Source organism: Sus scrofa, chromosome 8 (genome assembly GCF_000003025.6).
Source record: "Sus scrofa isolate TJ Tabasco breed Duroc chromosome 8, Sscrofa11.1, whole genome shotgun sequence".
Classification (NCBI taxonomy): domain Eukaryota; kingdom Metazoa; phylum Chordata; class Mammalia; order Artiodactyla; family Suidae; genus Sus; species Sus scrofa.
Window position 1 is genome coordinate 54177083 of NC_010450.4, and position 22384 is coordinate 54199466.

A 22384-nucleotide genomic window follows, 5' to 3' on the forward strand; every position below is an offset into this window, starting at 1 on the left:
GAAAAGAACAGTTACATTTTGCTTTTGTTTCCTCATGGTGGTAAGTAGATCTATTTCCTTTATGTTTGGTAAGAGTTGTTATAATTTTTATTTTCACATATCTGTTCATTGTTTTTTTCCAGTGAGGATAAACATTTTGATAAATGTGCCTGATTTTAACAATTTCTATTAATAATCTATAAACAAATGTAAAAGTTTACCAAGCAGTTAATGAAGCTCTTGAATATGCATAGGTTTTTTTTTCAGCCTTAGATGACAGGTCTACATAATAAATAGAGTAGGTCTGATTTTATAAATGAGAGTATGATGACACAAATAAAGATGAAATAATTTGAAGTAGTAGAACAAGGATAAGAGCCCAGATCTCCAGACACTTACTTTTTCCCAATCTTTCCTTGCTGTGGCCTCTTCTGTACCAGTGCCACCAAGTTGAGTAGGATCTTTGGTTGTTGAGGTTTGACAAAAATAACCTGGAGAAATTTATGATTATTTAATTAATTCCTTAGATAAAAGATAAAAGAAGAGGAGTTTTTTTAATGAGAATCTGAATATTGTATAAAGTTTATAAATGGCATTTGTGCAACATAGACAAGTAAAATTTTTCCCTTTTGTTTCAAAAGTTTGGATTCCTTCAATACAGTCTCAGATACCTGCCTTCCAAATTTTTCCAGTCAACCTCTTCCTTTTAAAGATCTAGTTCTCAAAGGAGATTAACTTCTCTTTTCAATGTGTCTAGATGACTGAAGGTCGTATTCTTGAAGGAGAAGAAATTCTGAGCCTCCTATATATGGCAGAGAAAATAGAGATTATTTATTTGTCTTATTACTAACTAAATCTTTGCTGACTTAAGCCACTTACAACATTACCTGTCTTTAACTTCCTGCAGAATATTCCATCTCACTATCATTTATTTTTCATTGTCATCTATCATAATTTGTTTTTCCTTGATGATTTCTCCTTCTGGATATGTTTACATCTTTCCTATATAGCTTCAGTTTAGAAGTCCATTAATAAGTCCTTCAAAACAATGTTTCTGTGACCTCACACCAGATATTGTTATAGCCATACTCCAGAGATAAGAAAGAGCATAAACCCAGTGAAAGGAAAGCAACAATTATAGGGACATGTAAAAGATTCACTGCTGCCAAATAATTCATTAGCATAGAACACACACAAAAGCACATGATGACTTTTCTTTTTAAGAGACGAAAATCACATACCCGTGATGCCAAAGATAAGATGAATTTGGAGACAACTATCTATTTATTTCAAGCTATTGAGTAAATGATTAAAAGAAATGAAAGGGGGACATTCCATTGTGGTTCAGTGGTAAAGAATCTGACTAGTTTCCATGAGGATTCGGGCTCAATCCTTGGCCTCACTTAGTGGTGTTGCTGTCAACTGTGGTGTAGGTCAAAAACACAGCTCAGACCTGGCATTGCTGTGGCTGTGACATAAGCTGGAAGTTGCAGGTACCACCCTAAAAAATCAGAAAACAACAAACATACAACCACCACCACCAACAAAAATTTTCTCTAATAAAAGCCTCCTTGGAGAAATGGCATATTCTAGAACTGGAAAATACAATATGATCCTGGATGTCTAGTGGTCTCAAAAATTAAGGAAGGGCTCAAAAAAATTATCAATCAATAAACAAACTCACAATGTGGGTAGTGTGTCAAATATAAACAAATAAATAGAAGGGTAGGTTTTTTGGTTTCATAAATTTTATTTAATTAATACACATATTAGGGTTTATTATGTACCAGTTACATAGGTGTTTTATAAATATTTACATGTTTATTCCTCTAACCAACATAGAGTGGGATAAATAAATGTATCAAGGTCACACAGCAAAAAATAGAAAAGCTAAGATTTGAACCTAGTCATCTTTTGGATAATTGCAGTGCTCTTAACAAAACTATCTCCCAAGGTCACATATATTCTTCTGCAGATTTATCTAGTATAGTCATTGATACTTTCTTGATATAATTTTCTCAACTCTACTTTACTTTACACAGAGGAATGTGATTTTAGGATTGGAAAAAATAGAGCTTTGCCTATAAGAATTTTGCCACTTCTCATAGTTCTACCAGTAATTATTAACTCAGCCACATTTATTCCTTTTTTTTTTCTTTTTTTAGGGCCTCATCTGTGCCATATGGAAGGTCTCATGCTAGGGAACCTACTGGAAGCTATTTCAAATTGGAGCTGCAGGTACTGGCCTACACCACAGCTACAGAAACATGGAAACTGACCTATGTCTGTGATTTATGCTGCATCTCATGGCAATGGCAGATACTTATTCCACTGAGCAAGGCCAGGGACTGAACCCACATCCTCCTGGATACTAATCAGCTTCTTAACCCACTGAGCCACAACAAAGTACTCCGTTCCTTCTATCTTTAAAGGAATTAGCATCATCTCTTAATGTTCAGAGCTTTTAAATATTCGTTGCATCTTGAAACATCATTCCTGAAAAACATTCTCTGCTATAAATGAATATTTTTCAATTATCTTTTTTTTTGCCTTTTATCTTTTTAGAGCTGCACCCATGGAGTAAGGAGTTTCCCAGGCTAAGGGTCTAATTGGAGGTGTTGCTGCTGTCCTACACCAGAGCCAGAGCATGTCGGGATCTGAGCCACATCTGCGAACTACACCACAGCTCATGGCAATGACAGATCCTTAACTCATTGAGCAAGGTGAAGGATCGAAGTTGCAACCTCATGGTTCCTAGTTGGATTCATTTCTGCTGTGCCATAATGGGAACTCCCAATTAACTTTTTTTAAATAAAATGACAAAAAAATTAAATCAACCAAGTATGTCACAGAAAATGTCTTTTCTGTGATTTTATAATCCTTTTAATTGCTTCCTTAGAAGGGAGAATGAACACATTCTTGGTTCATCAACTACTCAAGTAAACTCACATGTAATGATACCAGCTCATTTGGATGAGAAAAACAAGAAAACCAAGACGTTAATAATTAGACTATGCCACTTGAATTCCTACTTGTTGGATTTACTGATTATCTACCTCTCAGAGTCACACTATTCTTGGTATTTCTTCATTTTATTTTTATTAATTTTGTTATTTTTATTTTCCCAATGTACAGCAAGGAGATCAAGTTATCCTTACATGTATACACTACAATTACATTTTTTCCCCAAACTTTGTTCTGTTGCAACATGAGTATCTAGACAAAGTTCTCAATGCTATTCAGCAGGATCTCCTTGTAAATCTATTCTAAGTTGTGTCTGATAAGTCCAAGCTCCTGATCCCTCCCACTCCCTCCCTCTCCCATCAGGCAGCCACAAGTCTTTTCTCCAAGTCCATGATTTTCTTTTCTGAGGAGATGTTCATTTGTGCTGGATATTAGATTCCAGTTATAAGTGATATCATATGGTATTTGCCTTTGTCTTTCTGGCTCATTTCACTCAGGATGAGAGTCTCTAGTTCCATCCATGTTGCTGCAAATGGCATGATGTCATCCTTTTTTATGGCTGAGTAGTATTCCATTGTGTATATATACCACTTCTTCCGAATCCACTCATCTGTCGATGGACATTTGGGTTGTTTCCATGTCCTGGCTATTGTGAATAGGGCTGCGATGAACATGCAGGTGCATGTGTCTCTTTTAGAGTAGAGTTTTGTCTGGATAGATGCCCAAAAGTGGGATTGTGGGGTCATATGGAACTTCTATGTATAGATTTCTAAGGTATATCCAAACTGTTCTCCATGGTGGCTGTACCAGTTTACATTCCCACCAACAGTACAGGAGGGTTCCCTTTTCTCTACACCCCCTCCAGCGCTTGTTATTTGTCGATTTATTAATGAAGGCCATTCTGACTGGTGTGAGGTGGTATCTCATGGTAGTTTTGATTTGCATTTCTCTTATGATCAGTGATGTTGAGCATTTTCTCATGTGTTTGCTGGCCATCTGTATATCTTCCTTTGAGAACAGTCTATTCAGGTCTTTTGCCCATTTTTCCATTGATTGATTGGCTTTTTTGCTGTTGAGTTGTATAAGTTGCTTGTATTTTCTAGAGATTAAGCCCTTGTCCATTGCATCATTTGAAACTATTTTCTCCCATTCTGTAAGTTGTCTTTTTGTTTACTTTTGGGTTTCCACTGCTGTGCAAAAGCTTTTCAGTTTGATGAGGTCCCATGGGTTTATTTTTGCTCTTATTTCTGATGCCTTGGGAGACTGACCTGAGAAAATATTCATGATGTTGATGTCAGAGAGTGTTTTGCCTATGTTCTCTTCTAGGAGTTTGATGGTGTCCTGTCGTATATTTCAGTCTTTCAGCCATTTGGAGTTTATTTTTGTGCATGGTGTGAGGGTGTGTTCTAGTTTCATTGCTTTGCATGCAGCTGTCCAGGATTCCCAGCAATGCTTGCTGAATAGACTTTCTTTTTTCCCATTTTATGCTCTTGCCTCCCTTGTCAAAGATTAACTGAGCATAGGTGTCAGGGTTTATTTCCGGGTTCTCTATTCTGTTCCATTGGTCTGTCTGTCTGTTTTGATACCAGTACCACACTGTTTTGATGACTGTGGCTTTGTAGTATTTCTTGAAGTCTGGGAGAGTTATGCCTCCTGCTTGGTTTTTGTTTCTGAGGATTGCTTTGGCGATTCTGGGTCTTTTGTGGTTCCATATAAATGTTTGGATTGTTTATTCTAGTTCTGTGAAAAATGTCATGGGTAATTTGGTCGGGATTGCATTGAATCTGTCGATTGCTTTGGGTAGTATGGCCATTTTTACGATATTGATTTTTCCAGTCCAGGACCATGGAATATCTTTCCATTTCTTTACATCTTCTTTGATTGCTTTGATTAAAGTTTTATACTTCTCGGCGTATAGGTCCTTTACCTCGTTGGTCAGGTGTACTCTGAGGTATTTGATTTTGTGAGGTGCAATTTTAAAAGGTATCATATATTTGTATTCCTTTTCTAATATTTCATTGCTGGTATACAGAAATGCAACTGACTTCTGAATGTTAATCTTACAACCTGCTACTTTGCTGAATTTATTAATCAGTTCAAGTAGTTTAGGGGTTGAGTCCTTAGGGTTTTCTAGGTATAGTATCATGTCATCTGCATACAGTGAGAGTTTTATCTCTTCTCTTCCTATGTGGATGCCTTTTATTTCTTTTGTTTGTCTAATTGCTGTGGCTAGGACTTCCAAAACTATGTTGAAGAGCAGTGGTGAGAGTGGGCATCCCTGTCTTGTTCCAGATTTGAGTGAGAAGGCTTTCAGTTTTTCCCCATGGAGTATTATATTTGCTGTGGGTTTATCATAAAGGGCTTTGATTATATTCAGGAATGTTCCCTCTATGCCCACTTTGGCGAGGGTCTTGATCATGAATGGATGTTGGACTTTGTCAAATGCTTTTTCTGCGTCTATTGAGGTGATCATATGATTTTTGACTTTTTTTTTTTGTTAATGTGGTGTATGATGCTGATTGATTTGCGTATGTTGAACCATCCTTGTGAACCTGGGATGAACCCCACCTGGTCATGGTGTATGATCTTTTTGATATGTTGTTGGATTCGGTTGGGTAAGATTTTGTTGAGAATTTTTGCATCTATATTCATCAAAGATAGTGGCCGATAGTTTTCTTTTTTGGTGGTATCTCTGTCTGGTTTTGGAATGAGGGTGATGGTGGCATCATAGAATGTCTTTGGGAGTATTCCTTCTTCTTCAACCTTTTGAAAGAGTTTAAGGAGGATGGGCACCAATTCCTCTTTATATGTTTGATAGAATTCACCTGTGAAGCCATCTGGTCCTGGACTTTTATTTGTAGGGAGTGTTTTTATGACATCTTCAATTTCATTTCTAGCGATGGGTCTGTTCAGTTGGTCTGTTTCTTCTTGATTCCGTTTTGGCAGGCTGTAAGATTCTAGAAAATTGTCCATCTCTTCCAGATTGTCAAACTTGTTGCCACATACTTGTTCATAGTATTCTCTATGGTTTTTTGTATTTCTGCTGTATCCGTTGTGATTGCTCCTTTTTCATTTATAATTTTGGTTATTTTGGGTTCTTTCTCTCCTCTTTTTAGTGAGTCTGGCCAGGGGTTTGTCAATTTTGTTCTGCTTTTCAAAGAACCAGCTCTTGGTTTTATTAATTTTCTCTATTGTTTTTTGAGTCTCTATTTTATTGATTTCTTCTTTGATCTTTATAATTTCCTTCCTTCTGCTGACTTTAGGTCTTTTTTGTTCTTCTTTTTCTAATTCATTTAGGTGGAGGGTTAAGTTGTCAGTTTGGGATCTTTCTTCTTTTTGGAGAAAGGCCTGTATTACTATGAATTTCCCTCTGAGCACTGCTTTCGCAGCATCCCATAGATTGTGAGAGGTTGTGTCTTCATTATCATTTGTTTCAAGGTGTTTTTTAATTTCCTTCTTGATTTCCTCATTGACCCATTGGTTTTTTAGTAGCATATTGCTTAGTCTCCATGTAGTAGGTTTTTTCTCTTTCCTTTTCCCATGGGTGATTTCTAATTTCATGGCATTGTGGTCAGAGAAGATACTTGAGATAATTTCTATGCTCCTAAATTTGTTGAGGTTAGCTTTGTGTCCCAGTATGCGGTCGATTCTTGAGAAGGTTCCATGAGCATTTGAGAAGAATGTGTATTCTGATCTTTTTGGATGTAGTGTCCTGAAGATATCAGTTAAGTCTAACTTTTCTATTGTTTCCTTTAGGATCTCTGTTGCTTTATTGGTTTTCTGTCTAGAGGATCTGTCCATTGATGTGAGGGGGGTATTAAGGTCTCCTACTATGACTGTATTCTCATCAGTATCTCCCTTTATGTCTGTTAATATTTGTTGTATGTATCTGGGTGCTCCTGTATTTGGGCCACATATGTTGATGATAGTAACATCCTCTCCTTGGATGGATCCCTTAATCATTAAGTAGTGTCCTTCTTTGTCTTCCTTTATGTCTTTTGTTTTAAAGTCTATTTAGTCTGATATGAGCGTTGCGACTCCTGCTTTTCTGTCATGTCTATTGGCATGAAATATTTTCCCCACCCTTTCACTTTCAATCTATATGTGTCCTTTGTCCTAAGGTGAGTTTCTTGTAGGCAGCATATTGAAGGTTTTTGCCTTTTTATCCACTCAGCCACTCTGTGTCTCTTGATTGGGGCGTTCAGTTCATTGACATTTAAGGTGATAATTGATAGATGATTATTTATTGCCATTTTGAACCTTGTGTTCCAGTTGATTCTATGGTTCTCCACTCTTCCTTTCTTTTTTTTTTTTTTGGTTGGATGGTCTCCTGTTATTATCTGCTTGAGTGTTTTTTTTTTTTTAATTATTTGCGAATGCAATATTTGGTTTTGCCTTGTGGTTGCCCTGTTTTTTCAGTATGCTAACTCCTTCCTTTAATTGTGTGTTTTAGCCTGAGGGTCCTGGAGGTTCAAACACTTCATTACTATATTAAAATTAAGAAGAGAAACATTCAAACAAACAAACAAAAAGGGTCAATTTATTTCCTACCATCCCTTGCCCACATTTTATGATTTTGATGACTCTTTTTTTTCTATTTAATTTCATTTTGTCTGAAGCATGTTCATGATTAAATCTGTATGCTGGCTTATTTGAGTGACTGCTCTCTGATTGCAGTTTCCTCAGTCCTAGTTCTTCCTCTTCTTCTTCTTCTTTTTTTTTCTTTCTTTTTCTTCCCTTTCCTTCCTTTCTTTTTGGTTTAGAGAAGCCCTTTCAGTATTTCTTTTAGCCTGGGTTTTGTGTTGCTGTATTCTTTTAGTTTTTGTTTGTTGGAAAATTTTTATTTCCCCTTCTATTTTAAATGATATTCTTGCTGGATAGAGTATTTTAGGTTGCATATTTTTTTTCCTTTTGGCACTTTAAATATCTCTTGCCATTCCCTCCTGGCCTGTAGTGTTTCTGTAGAGAAATCAGCTGATAATCTTTTGGGGGTTCCCTTGTAGGTAACATTCTGCTTTTCTCTTGCCACCTTTAGGATCCTCTCTTTATCACTAACTTTTGCCATTTTTATTATTATGTGTCTTGGTGTGGGTCTATTTGGGTTCAACTTGTTTGGGGCCCTCTGTGCTTCCTGTATCTTGAGCTCAGTATCCTTTAGATTTGGGAAGTTTCCAGCGATAATTTCTTCAAATATATTTTCCATTTCCTTATATTTTTCTACTCCTTCTGGAATTCCTATTATGCGTAGATTGGCCCGCTTTGTATTATCCCATAGGTCTCTTATATTGCTTTCCTGTTTTTTGATTTGGTTTTCTGTCTGCTGACCTGATTGGGTGATTTCCATTATTCTATCTTCCATATCACTGATTCGTTCTTCTGCATTATTCATTCTGGCTTTTACTGCCCATAGTTCTGTTTGTATCTCTGCAAATGAATGTTCTAGTTTTTCTTGGCTCCTCCTTATATTTTCTAGTTCCTTTCTGAGGGTATCTGCATTACTGTTCATATCTTCTCTTAATTCCTTCAGTATTGTCACTATTTCTCCTTTGAAATCCAGGTCTGTCAGACTGCAGAGATCTGTTTCATTGTTGACTGCTTTAGGTGAGTTCTCCTGTTGGTTTGACTGGGGGTGGTTTCTCAGCTTCTTCATCTTGCTTGCTCTTTTCTTTTTCTTGGTGGAGTATACCCTCCGTGGCCAGGCAGTGTTTGCCTTGTCACTGTCGTGGAATGTTTCCTGAGGGCTGGCGTTGTTGGTCAGTCTTTTTGGAGGCAGTGTGGCTTTTCTGGAGTGTTGATGGGGCTAACAGGGTCTCTTTGAAGCAAAGGCGGACTTCCTGTGGGCAGACAGGACTGGGAGGTCCACACCACGATGGTAGCAGATTTCACTCGATCAGGCAGAGCTTTCTCTGGTGTTTTTAGGCTGTGGGGTTCTTGCAGGGGGTTGGTGGTGTTGGGCAGCTATTCCTCAGGAGTGAAGCACCCCCTGGGGGCTGGAGCAGCTATCTGGGTCCCTGAGAACCCAAGAGGCTCTTCCCTAGGGCAGCCCAACTCAGAAGGACGGCCTGAGAATGTAGGCAGATCTTTTCTCACTCTGGCCAAGCTTGTTGCAGCTTTTCTGGGCTGCAGAGGGTCCTGCAGAGAGCTGGCAGTCCTTTGCAGCTCATCCACCAGAGCTCGGCACCCCCTGAGGGCTTTGGCAGCTAGCTGGGCTGCTGCCAACCCAAGAGGCTCCTCCCCAGGGCAGCCCAACTCAGAAAGACCATTCGAGAATTAGGCAGATCTTTTCACGACCTGGCCAGTCTTGTTGCAGCTTTTCTGGGCTGTAGGGGGTCCTGCCTGGAGCTGGCAGTCCTATGCAGCTGATATGCTAGAGCTCGGCACCCCCTGAGAGCGGGGGCGGCTAGCTGGGCCACTGAAAACCCAAGAGGCTCCTCCCCAGGTCAGCCCAACTCAGAAAGAATGTCTGAGATCTTTTCACATTTGGCCAGTCTTGTTGCAGCTTTTCTGGGCTGCAGGGGTTCCTGCCTGGAGCTGGTAGTCCTATGCAGCTGATCCACGAGAGTTTGGCTCCCCCTGAGGGCTTGGGCAGATAGCAGGGCCACTGCAAACCCAGGAGGCTCCTCCCCAGGGCAGCCCAACTCAGACAGACCATCTGAGAATTAGGCAGATCTTTTCACAGCCTGGCTAGGCTTGTTCTAGCTTTTCTGGGCTGCAGGCCTTTTCTCGGGGGCTGGTGGTGTTTGGTGCTGCTCTGGAGGGGTGTAGCCTCTCCAAAGGGCAAGCAGACCTGTGCAGGGACAGCCCCTGTGGTGGTAGGCTTCAGGCAATTGTTGAGGCCAGCCCTCCCAGATGGCAGGCAGCCCCAGGTCCGGCGAGTGCGTAGGGGGTGGTGGGGGTGGGGGGAGGGGATGCACTCAGAAGCACAGCTTTCTGCTAGTTAGCGGCCTGTAAGCTTGCTGTGGCATGGGGAGTATTCTATGGGGACCCACCCCTTCTTCTCTCCCCTCCCCAGCACAGGCGCAGACCAGGCTCTTCTCCCAGGTCCCTCTGATGTGGCTTTCCACTTCCCCGCCCCTAGAGTATTGCTCCCTTCCTCTGCAACAGCTTTGTTTTCTAGTATCCCAGGCAATCTCTGCCCCGTCAAACTTGACAGACCAGTTTCTAGACCTCCCAAGCAGTCTCTGCTCCGCCCCACCCCCCAGCCCATTCCCAGGGGGCTAACCTCTAGAGCCAAGGACTCGGTACCCAGCCCCCACCCAGGCATCTCAATTTTTGGTGACTGTGCCCCTAGTTCAGATGGTCCGTACAGTTCTGGATCTGCTTTTCAGAACTCCAACTTACTGCTACACTCTTCTCTGCATCTGGAGATTCCTCCAGTTTGTTTGATCTTTCCCCCGAGTAGGTGACTTTCCAGGGTGTGGGATCCCTTTCTCCTCGGCAGTTCCCTTTCAGGAGCGCCTGTCCAGCTCGGATTCACCTTCTCTCACTCTCCTCTTTTTTTTTATCTAGTAATGTCACAAACTTCTTGCCATTATTGGAGTTTAGGTTCTTCTGCCAGCGATTGGTTGCTATTCTGTGTTCATCTTTTATCCTGTAGATGTGTTTTTTTGCTGTTGTTGTGTTTGTGGGAGAGGGCGAGTGTGTCCCCCTACTCTTCCACCATCTTGTCTTCCCATCTGAAGAAATTTTAAAACATAATATAAGGAAGGCCAAACTAGAAGGAAAATAAGAGAGAATGAAAGTAGAAATATTTGACTTTGCTTACAGGGATAATGGGTTACTTTCCATGCAATGTGACCTACCAGCTCCATTTAAGAGATGAACAGGTGTTTGGCTGTCAGAGACTGTGACCACTTTGTAAGGTACAAAGTTTTCTGTGCCTCTGAAGAGTATAGAGGAGCATCAGATATGGTTAGATATTTATTGAATGATTCAAAATAAATAGAGAAAGCCTGAATGCATGAATTAATTATATTATATAGCTTAACAGATTCATAGCAATAATAAAAAATTCATTCTACATTCTTTCTTCTATTAGTTTTACAGCCCTCAATTTATTTTCCCATCCTGACCTAACTAAAATAGAAACTTGAAACTTGTACTATGAACTCTTGTTCAAATTCATGTCTTTCTTATATATGTACCTGTAACTAAAGATAACCTGTGTACATGGCATGAATATAGAGCCTTAACTCATAGAAAAATTAGATGATGCATGAACACCAGAAAATTTCCAAGTTCCAGTCTGTGAGGTTAAAAAAAATGTATACAAAATTGCAAATTTAGTATATAAAGAATTCATACATGGATACAGACCAACTTTAAGATAGCAAATATCTTATACAGCCTCTCCCAGTAGGGGAAGCTCTACTTTCCAAAGGTGGAGGGGATGGGGAGACAGATGAAGAGGAGTGGCCAGTAGGCTAGTCCTCCTCTGTCCATATTCCTTAGAGAAACTTCAGTGTAGCACTAATTGAATGAGAGACAGCTGTGATTATTTTCTAAGTTAACAACTCGATAAATTGTTTATTGAGTTTAAAAGTACAGCATGTCATGGAGAAAAGATGTCTTTGCACTGAATAAAAGGGTATTTTCTACCTAAGATGTACTGATTGATTTAAGCCAAGTATGAGCTTCAAGGAAAAAATAAGAATAACTCAACTTGTTAAATTATTCCAACCAGGCATTTGTATTTCACAAGACCATATTTTCCATAAAAGAGCAACACATGGTGATTTCTCCATAAAATCAAAAGTCAAGCAGTTGTAATTTTACCTTGCTTATTTTATTATAGTAATTTTTAACTCAAAAGCCAAAATACATAAAGAGAATTTCTTCCAATAAGATTCATTTATGAAATCAATTTTCTGAAATTGAAATATACACACTGTCAGTAATGGTGTTCATTTTAAAAAACAGTAAATGAAATATTAAATGGGTGTGATCCCGACTTGGAGTTATGGAGAGCATTATAGTACTGTTATATTGCTATTATTTGGAGTATTAAATTCAAAATAATATTTACATAGTTCCTGTCATGGATAAGAGGAAACAAATCTGACTATCATCCATAAGGACACAGGTTGATCCCTGTCCTCACTCAGTGGGCTAAGGACCTGGTGTTGCCCTGAGATCTGTATAGGTTTCAGACATGGCTGGGATCTGACTTTGTGGTAGCTGTGGCATGGGCCAGCAGCTACAGCTCCAATTCTACCCCTAGCCTGGGAACCTCCATATACCACAGGTGCAGCTCTAAAAACTAATAATAGAAATAATAATATTTATCATTGAATGTTCTGTGAAACACATTGAATTTAGATTAAGAATATGGGATATAGCATTGCTTTGCTGAATTTGAATCACCTAAGTCACTTGCTAGGTCCTTGACATTGGAGAAGTTTATTAACCTCTATATGCCTCTGGCTCTTTGTGAAAATGTAAATAATAACAGGACCTACTTCACTCAGAATACTATAATTGAGATAACACAAAATAATTGGCAGGTTTAGTACACAATATATTTGAACACTGCTAACAATTTAAAAAAAAATCAAATAGCCAGACTTCTCTACTCTCCACAGCTATGACAATTCCTGCTAAAATAGCAAAATTGCCAAAGTATGAACTGAAGTTCCCATGTTAGAACTGCCAACCTACCACTGTTAATGTAGAAATTAGATCAACTTCAGGAAGGCAAATAATCAAAGTTATCTGAGGAGGCTCAGATATTAAATAGGATTTGAATTAGACTTTTGTTTAATTTATATTTCTATAACACAGTCTTCTTGTCTTATGTGTTCAAAGTACAACTCTCAGAGACTGGCACAGATAAGAGAGAGAGAGAAATAAAAATCCCAGTAAGTTAGAGTATCCTCCCCATCCCCACCCCCCAGTATCACTGCTGACTTTCACTCACACAGTATAAAGTAGTCTACTAATTTTAACTCATTATTCCTGACAAAACTCTATCCCATACATACTTTCCTCCCTATATGAGAAAAGTTGACTTCAAGGCAGGAAAAGGAGAGAATATTTTCAAAAGAGAGAACAAAAAGAAGATATCTGTTCAAATAATAATGATAAATACAGTAAGTTTGATGATTATATTGATGATTATAAGTATGCCTCATAGAACTACACCCACCTATTTAAATCAAGTTAACATAGATTATGGTACTTACTCTTCAAAACAACTCCCCGTGTTGCATCTCATTATTATTGCATAATTTTCAGACAAGAAAAATTAAGCTCTGATAATTTACATAAGGACATATTATAAGAATGTATCTCATTTTCATTTACAGTCACTCAATGTCAAGATCTTTGGTGAGTGAATAATTGAATTTAGTTAAATGGAATGTCATTACTGAAATTAGTAGAAATCTACATTCAACCAGTTACCTGTTAGAAAATACTTATAGGCTACTCACCCATATAAGCCCCTGAGTACTCTTAGGGATGTAAAACTGAATAAATATAGAAGGTTATTTTTTCCTGGAAAATGTTTTATTATGTTTTCTTAATAGTAAACTTATTTTTAAAAGAGAAACAAACACATATATTTCAAAATCAAACATTGTTATAATAGAGGAAACCTTGCATATAAATTAGGAGGATGGAAATAATATATACACAGTATTGCATGTAAAATAGATGACTCTGAAGGACTCACTGTACAACACAAGGAATCTACTCAATAGTCTGTAATAATCCATGTGGGAAAAAATGGATGTGTGTATGTGTGTGTGTGTGTGTGTGTGTGTGTGTGTGTGTATAAATGATTCATTTTGCTGTACACCTGAAACTAATACAACATTGTAAATCAAATATACTTCAATAAATGTTTTTAAAGAAAAAATAGCAGAATGATTCTGTGATACCCTAAGATCTGACAAAATCAGATTAAATATCACATCCTTGAATCATTGTCCAGTTCTCCAGTGACACCTTTTAATTCTCTCTGCATAGACTCTGCACATTTTACGTTAAAACCTGACCTACCAGTATAAAGTCACTACTCTTTCATAAGCTCTGTAATGACAATAATTGAATACATATTATTTATAACTAGTGTCCATAGTATTTAACACAAACTTAGTATTTATCCATAATAAACCTCAATAATATGTACAGCAAAATAAGTATTGAATTACATTCAAACATGTTAGTGACTGAAAATTCAATTCCCTTCTTCTCCAGTTTGTTTTCTTAAGGTATAAGTTACAAAGAAAAATAAAGCACATATACACTGAAATAGACATAAAATTTCAAAAATTGTAAGAAGATATAAAATGCTAAAATAAATTACAAAAAGAGGATAAATAAAAAGAGAAGAGACAAGAAAATACAAAGATAGATATTACAAGGTAAGATTTAGTGGAGTAACCTATGTCTGAGTTTGAATAATGTATTATCTGAATCTATAACTCCCCAGGTCCTTGGCTTCTTCTCTTGATATTTCTGAGCTGTAAGCAGAGATGAGCCGGTAGGGAACTTTTGCCTTCAGAGTGTGCTGTGAAAAGCTAAAGTCAGTGAATTAAAGAGGATTTAATGAACTCAGAAGGGGAGAGTTTGAGAGTAGTGAGAACTAAGAAATTAAAATAAATTTTAAGTTGTTTCAGTTGATTGTGTTTTGCGAAAAGATAGAGGAACTAGGGATTTTAAGAGAAGAAAGGGAAGATGTATTGTGTAGGAAGTGAAGACAGATTTGGGAAATTAAAGAAAAATTAAATAATTCATGGCAATGTGACTTTGGGAATACATGGAAGTCTGTTGAAAAAGGTCACAGTTCAGCATTAATGAAGATTAGATGGAAACCTCAAAAAGTGAATTTATCTGGTCTACAAATTCTTAATTATAAGGAGCTGATTAGGCTAACGCTACATTGCAATTAGCATTAGGTTTTTTTTTCTTTTTTTTTTTTTACTGCTACTCCTGTGGCATATGAAAGTTCCTTGGCTAGGGGTCAAATCAGAGCTGCAACTGTGGCCTATTCCACAGCCACAGCCAGAGCAATACAATACCAGATTCAAACTACATCAGGTTGTGGTGATGTAAGATCCTTAAGCCAGTGAACAAGGCCAGGGTTCTAACCCTCATCCTCACGGAGACTATGTTGGGTCCTTATCCTGCTAAGCCACAGTAGGAACTCCAGCACTAGGCTTTCTGATAGTTATTCAGATATAGATATTTAGAATATATATTATGTATATAGTTATATTATATATCACCATGTATATATTTTATATATATTCAGATATTCATATTTAAAAGTAAATAAAACATACAGATATGACATTTTTTTCAGATATCAGGTATATGATTTCTGAGACAAATTTTCTTACACATTTTATTTTACCTTTTTAAAAAATTAATGCAAAAGGGTATAAATATTTAATTAATATTTCAGGTCCAAAATTTTGAATAAGTAGGGTTGTTAAGGTGATTGAAGGTCTTAGTAGGGTTGAGGATATATTACTGCAAAATCTTATTCATTTTATTTCATTTTCTAAATGTGAAGTGAACACATGACTCATAAATTCTCATGTAAATTTCTCTGATATGTTAAATGGAATATTTTTCTATGATTGAGGCAAAAAAATATTTCTTATTTTACTGTTCAGTATGTAAGTCTCTTTCCCAGATAGTGAGTGGTCAGGCTAGCCTGAACCTGGCCTAGCAGTTGAATCTTACTGATCACCACTGCTTTTGGTTATCCAATATGGAGCTCTCAGGGAAAATATCAAACTGAATGTGAAAGAATCATATAAATTATTTTAGGCTAAAAGGAAGTAGGCAGAAAAAATACAAAGCAAATGGAGGCTAAAATGATCAGGAAGGAGAAACATTTTTCATGAGAAAAATATCCCATTTTGCCTAAAGCAGTTCTTTTTCTGAGAATAGTTACCTTACATATTGGCTCATCCATCATTGTTTTTCCTTTTTTTTTTTGCTGGGTTATTCACATATTCATAATCTTCATTATGGGCAGAAATGAGAAGTTTCATACTATTTTCTGTTTTTAAATTGTGGTTTAGAAATCATTAACCAAAATATAAAACAAATACAAAAGATGGATATCTATCCTGTATCAGTGCATTTAAAAATCATAATTTATTGTGCCCCATTTTCTGCTGGGCCAATCTAATTGAAGTGATTTCTGAACCTTTTGTTAATAGATAGGAACCAGAGGGCAAAATCCTCCTCACTATGTTGATGGATATCATCTTGCTTGGCTTCTCTAATGTTCCCATCCTCAAGGGATTTCTTTTTGGGGTGTTTTTGATCTTCTGTATGATTATTCTGATGGAAAATAGCCTAATTATCATCATAACCAAGATTTATCCTTCCCTCCAGACCTCCATGTATTTTTTTCCTGGGGAAGTTTTCATCCTTGAAAATATGTTACATATCAGTCACCGTACCCAAATTATTGATAGATCTTTGTAGACAAAATAGAAACATCATTTCTGGCCTGTGCTACTCAAATGCACTTTTTTTTCTGGTGCTGTGATCCACTGAGTGTTTCCTTCTGACTGCAATGGCCATTTGCAACCTGTTACTCTACCCTCTCATCATGAACAGTAGGCTGTGCATCCAACTGACAGCTGGCTGTTGGGTCAGTGGAATCCCAGTGCATGTAGGGTTTATCTATCAGATTTTCTCTCTCCCTTTCTGTAGCTGTAACCAGTTGAATCACTTTTTATGTGACACACTTCCAGTCCTTAAGCTCTGTGGGGACACTTTTACGATTGAGATGTTGATTTATGTGGTTGCTGTTCTAGTTGTCACTATTCCTTTTATGTTGATTCTTGGATCTTATGTGAAAATACTTGGAACCACCTCGAAGCTGCCTTCAGACATGGGGCGAGCCAAAATCTTTTCTACCTATTCCTGTCATCTCATGGTTGTGGCTTTATTCTTTGGATCAGGCATCACCACATATTTGAGACCAAATTCCAGTCATTTGATAGGTATGGACAAGTTTCTTTATCTTTTTTACACTGTTGTCACACCAGTGTATAACCCTATGATATATTGTCCGAGAAACAAAGATATTATGGTGGCCTTGAGAAAATTTCTACTGAAATGGATTATGTGATGACTCAAAAAGATAACTTTATAAAATGTTTCATCTTTTATATCATCTTAAATAATCTGATGTTTTACTGTCATTTCACAAATGAGGAAGCTTAAGAAACTTTCCTGAGGTCACATAGTTATTGGGGCAGAAGTGAGTTTCAAATCCAGCCTTCTTTTTTAACTTTTTTAAAATTGTAGTTGAATTGTTTCTTATTTATAACAGTCTTCACACACTACTTTCAGTCCTTTCCCAATTTTGCTATGAATTTTTTTTCTCTTTTTGCCTTTTCTGGGGCTCCTCCCATGGCATATGGAGGTTCCCAGACTAGGGGTTCAATCAGAGCTGTAGCTGCTGGCCTACACCAGAACCACAGCAATGCAGGATCTGAGCCACATTTGTGACCTACACCACAGCGCATGGCAATGCTGGATCCTTAACCCACTGAGCAAGGCCAGGGATCAAACCTGCAACCTCATGTTTCCTAGTCAGATTTGTTAACCACTAAGCCATGATGGGAACTAATATGAATCTTAGTGAATATAGATGAGGGGTCTCACATTTTCATATCATATAAAATAAAGTCTGCTGTTATTTTTACACAGAAAATTAATCCCAAACCCAAGCCAAGGTATTGGATTCTCTGAATGGACACATAAAAGTCATTAACGACTGTAGTTGCTTTTTAAGATTTCAGAATGATGCCTACATTTTCTGTTTCAAAATTGATTATTCACACTTATATCTCCAGTCCAAATATATTGTCTGAAAAACTAATAGACATTGAATTAACTTTATTAGATTAAAAGAATGACCTAATAGCAAAATATAGCAAGCATGGGGCTGGTGGTACCACTTGAAGATGAGCACTCTAGCTGCAAATACTACATAATTTTTAAAACATAAAATGTTAACTCATTGGCAGTGTCCCTCTGCTGGTTCCACAGAACAAGGGGAAAAAGAAAAACTTGCTACATTTGAATTTAGGAAGGCTTTCTAAAATCTCCCTGTATAATGTGTCAGTATATGTCAGAAAGTTGTGGTTATTTACCTATAAAACAACAGTCATGAAGATAACATTTGAAACTGGTTTCTAGAGTGAAGAAACTAGATATTGTTAGGAGATGACAGTCTCTAAAGCTCTCAGATTTGTCTACAGTGATGAGAAATGGTGGTAGCTGTATTATCATAGAGTGTTGGATGAAAGCAGTGAGTGCTGCAGGAAGGAGAATGGATGTGAGACACTCCCCCCCGCCCTGTTTCTACAGGAATTAGGAAAGGGTAGAATCTGGGGATGCCACCATTGATGCTGGCAGGGCATCCTCAGATATTGGTGTCTGTCATTCTTTATTTCTTGTTTCAGTCACTTTATTTTTTATTTTGTTTAGTCTTTTTCTATTATTTTTTTATTTAAGGATATTTAGAGTGTCATGTTAATTTCTGCTGTACAGCATAGTGACCCATTCATACACATATATACATTCTTTTTCTCATACTATCTTTCATCATGTTCTATCCCAAGAAACTTGTTATGGTTCTCTGTGCTGTACAGTAGAACTTCATTGCTTATCTATTCTAAATGTAGAATTTTGCATTTACCAACCACAAACTGAAAATACTGGTTTCTCAGTACATACCACCCATATGATGAGACTATCTTGTTTTATAAAAGAACCATTGTTCTAGTCAATATTTGGTGCCAAAGAGATATTTTCCAACAATGGCCAACTCATTTATTGCCTGGTACAAGATCACTCCTATAGAGATTTCCTTTAACATAACAGGCAGACAAAATCTTTCCAAATTTGTTTCTCTAGTTTTGACCACTTACTTAGGCTCCAAAGTCTTCTTTTAACAGGGCACTTCTCTATGAACATGCCTTTTAACAGTCTGCACATTATGGTTTCTTTGGGAAATCTATCTCCTTCCTCAAAGTTCCAGGTCCATGTTGGAAAGTTAAGCAGCCTATTTTCCTCTGAAATTCCAGGGGAAACTTAAATGATGCCTTGTAAGAATGAACTTGTTTTAAAAATGCCATGAATATTAGAATGAAATTTCTTTACAAAACACAGAGATGTGTCAATCGTTGGCACAGGAATCCAGAGGCTATGATCAGTGAATTTGGATCATTAGTATAGTTTTAAACAGTGAGAATCTAATAAAGGTCAGTGGAGAGGGAAGTAGAAAGGCACCTCAAAAAGTAAAAAAAAAAATCTGATTTTAGTTTAATTTGGGGATAAAGGTGTCATTCTCATGTTTCATACCTCTATTTTTTAAACCTAAATGTGCAGTGTGTGTGTGTACATATGTGTGTGTGTTTGCTTGGGATAATGAAAAAAAATGTACTTTGGAAAGAAGTTGACAGCTTCAGTTTAAAACTGGCCTTAAAAATAACTAAATAAGATCATCCTGCAAGTGTTCTGTATTTCATTTCCACATTGGATACATGCTTATATCATGGGATTGCCACGTTTTCTTCAGTGGAAAAGGTTATATGTACATGTATGAACACAAAATCCATTGACCTGGTTTATCATCTTACCTCTAGCATGATGGAAACTGATAAAGAATATATAATATTCCAGAGTTCCTGTCATGGCCCAGTGGTTAATGAACCAACTAGCATCCATGAGGATGTGGGTTCCATCCCTGGGCTCACTGAGTGGGTTGGGAATCCTGTGTTGGTGTGAGCTTGGTATAGGTCACAAATAGCTTGGGTCCAGCATTGTTGTGGTTATGGCATAGGCTGGTGGCTACAATTTGAACCCTAGCCTGGGAACCTCCATATGCCATGGGTGCAGCCGTAAACAGACAAAAAGACAAAAAAAAGTATATAATATTCCAAAGCAAAGCAAACACCTCCCAATTAGGAAGCAGGGTCTATGTAGTGGTCTGGACTTCAACTTTTTCAGAGTTTGGATGTCCAGCTGATCAATTGAGTGTATCACTTCCAGTCTTGAGGTAAAAATAAAATCACAATTTCCATGAGTATTTAATTCAACAGAGAAAAGGACCAGAAACAGAGAATAATTGGTAAAGTTCCAGAATCAGAGGGAGAAGAGCAATGAAGAGGAGACAAGGGACAACAAACAGGAGGTGACCTGTAATCTAGAAAAAGCACCACTGAAGCTGAAATATAATCTGAGCCAGAGCTGCAAACTATGCTGCAGCTGCGGTAAAGCTGGATCCTTTATCCCACTGACCAGGAGGGGTTTTGAATCAGTACCTATGCAGTGACCCAAACCAATGGAGTCAGATTCTTAACCCACTGAAGCACAGCAGGAACCCCAAAGAGACACTTTTTTTTGTCTTTTTGCCATTTCTAGGGCCTCTCCCTTGGCATGTGGAGGTTCCCAGGCTAGGGGTCTAATTGGAGCTGTAGCTGCCGGCCTACACCACAGCCACAGCAATGCGGAATCTGAGCTTCATCTGCAACCTACACCACAGCTCATGGCAATGCCAGATCCTTAACCCACTGAGCAAGGCCAGAGATAAACCTGCAACCTCATGGTTCCTAAACAGATTCGTTAACCACTGAGCCACAATGGGAACTCTAGAGACATTTTAAATTTAGTCTATGAATCACTCCATCTTGACTATTTCTTGTGGAATTCAAATATATTTTTTTTATTTTTTTTCTCAAATATATCTGTGATTGAATATAACAATGCATGGACTCTTGACTGGATTGCTTTATACATATTATCATTTTATTTAGTAAGTTTTAAATATAAGTAAATAGTAATTATTGAATACTTCCTAAATGTCAGGAATTATGCTACGCACTTTATTAAAACAATTTAAAAATCATAGCATTAAAAAGAAACAATGGAGAGTCTTGCAATATGGTGGCAGAATAAGACGACATGCTCACCCTCTCCCACAAACACATCAAAAAAACACATCTACATGTAAAATGATTTGCACAGAATATCAACTGAATCTGGCAGAAGAACTTAAACCTCCAAAAAGGGCAAGAAACTCTTGACAGATCTAGGTAGAATAAAGAAAAAAAGAGAGAGAGAAAATGAGTCAGGATGGGTCTAGCACTCCCATGGGGGAGCTGTGAAGGAGGAAGGGAACCTACACTCTGGGAAGCCACCTAATCAATGTAAAGATCAGCAAAGTTGGAGGGAATTCTGAGAAGCCAAGAAAAGCACAGCAGTAGATCTGAGATCCAAAAAGCAGACTGAGAGATGCACAGGCCATCTGAACCACTGGCCAGACACCACAGACTGAGACACTCAGTGGGGGCTGGGCACTGAGACTTAGGTCAGTCCTAGGGTGCAGGCTGGGGTTGGTGGTGTGGAGATACCTAAGGGACTGCAGAGTGGTGTGCTGCTGGCAGGGGGAGTGGTATGCTAAGGGCTGGGGAGTGGAAAGCCACAGCAGAGGGAACCCAAGAAAACATCTGGACCCACAGGAGAGGCAAGGCACCACTGTTGGGAAGGGGAAAAGAGGAGGGGCAGGCCACCATATAAAACTCCCTGGGCCCCAGTGTGCATGCTTGTCCACAGGATTGCAGAGAGCTGAGCACTCCTTCCTGGTGCTTGCACCCAGCCAGCATGGAACTAGGCCCGCCCATGTAGATTCAACCCTGTCAGCACCCTTGTGCACTCCTGGTGCCCATGCCCAGCCCTCATGGATCTGGCCCACTGGCATCTTTGTGCACTCTCAGCAACCATGCCCCACCCTAACAGAACTGGCCCTGCCAGACCACCATGGACTGTGACAAACTACAGCTTGGCTTCCCTAAATTCACAGAAATGGACAGGTTCTCTAGACAGAAAATCAATAAAGCAACAGAGATCCTAAAGGAAACAATAGAAAAGTTTGGTTTAATTGACATTTTCAGGACATGACATCAAAAAAAAATCAGAATACACATTCTTTTCAGGTGCACATGAAATATTCTCAAGAATTGATCGCATATTGGGGCAGAAAGCTAACCTCAACAAATTTAAGAGTATAGAAATTATTTCAAGTGTCTTCTCTGAGTACAATACATGAAACTAGAAATCAACCACAGGAAAAGAAAGGAGAAAAAAACATACTACATTAAGGCTAAACAACATGCTATTAAAATACCAATGAGCCAATGAGAAAATCAAGAAGGAAATTAAAAAATACATGGAGACAAATGATAATGAAGACACAACCACTCAAAATCAATGAAACACCACAAAAGCAGTGTTCAGAGGGAAGTTAATAGCAATATAGGCCTTCTTCAAAAAAGAAGAAATATCTCAAATTCACAACTTAACCCACTGCCTAAATGAATTAGAAAAAGAACAAACAAAACCTAAGGTCAGCAGAAGGAAGGAAATCATAAATATCAAAGAGGAAATCAATAAAATAGAG

General features: G+C 38.0%; 1 pseudogene; it reads left to right on the forward strand.

The window, feature by feature from the left end:
• LOC110261953 lies at window positions 10762-17044 on the forward strand (annotated as a pseudogene).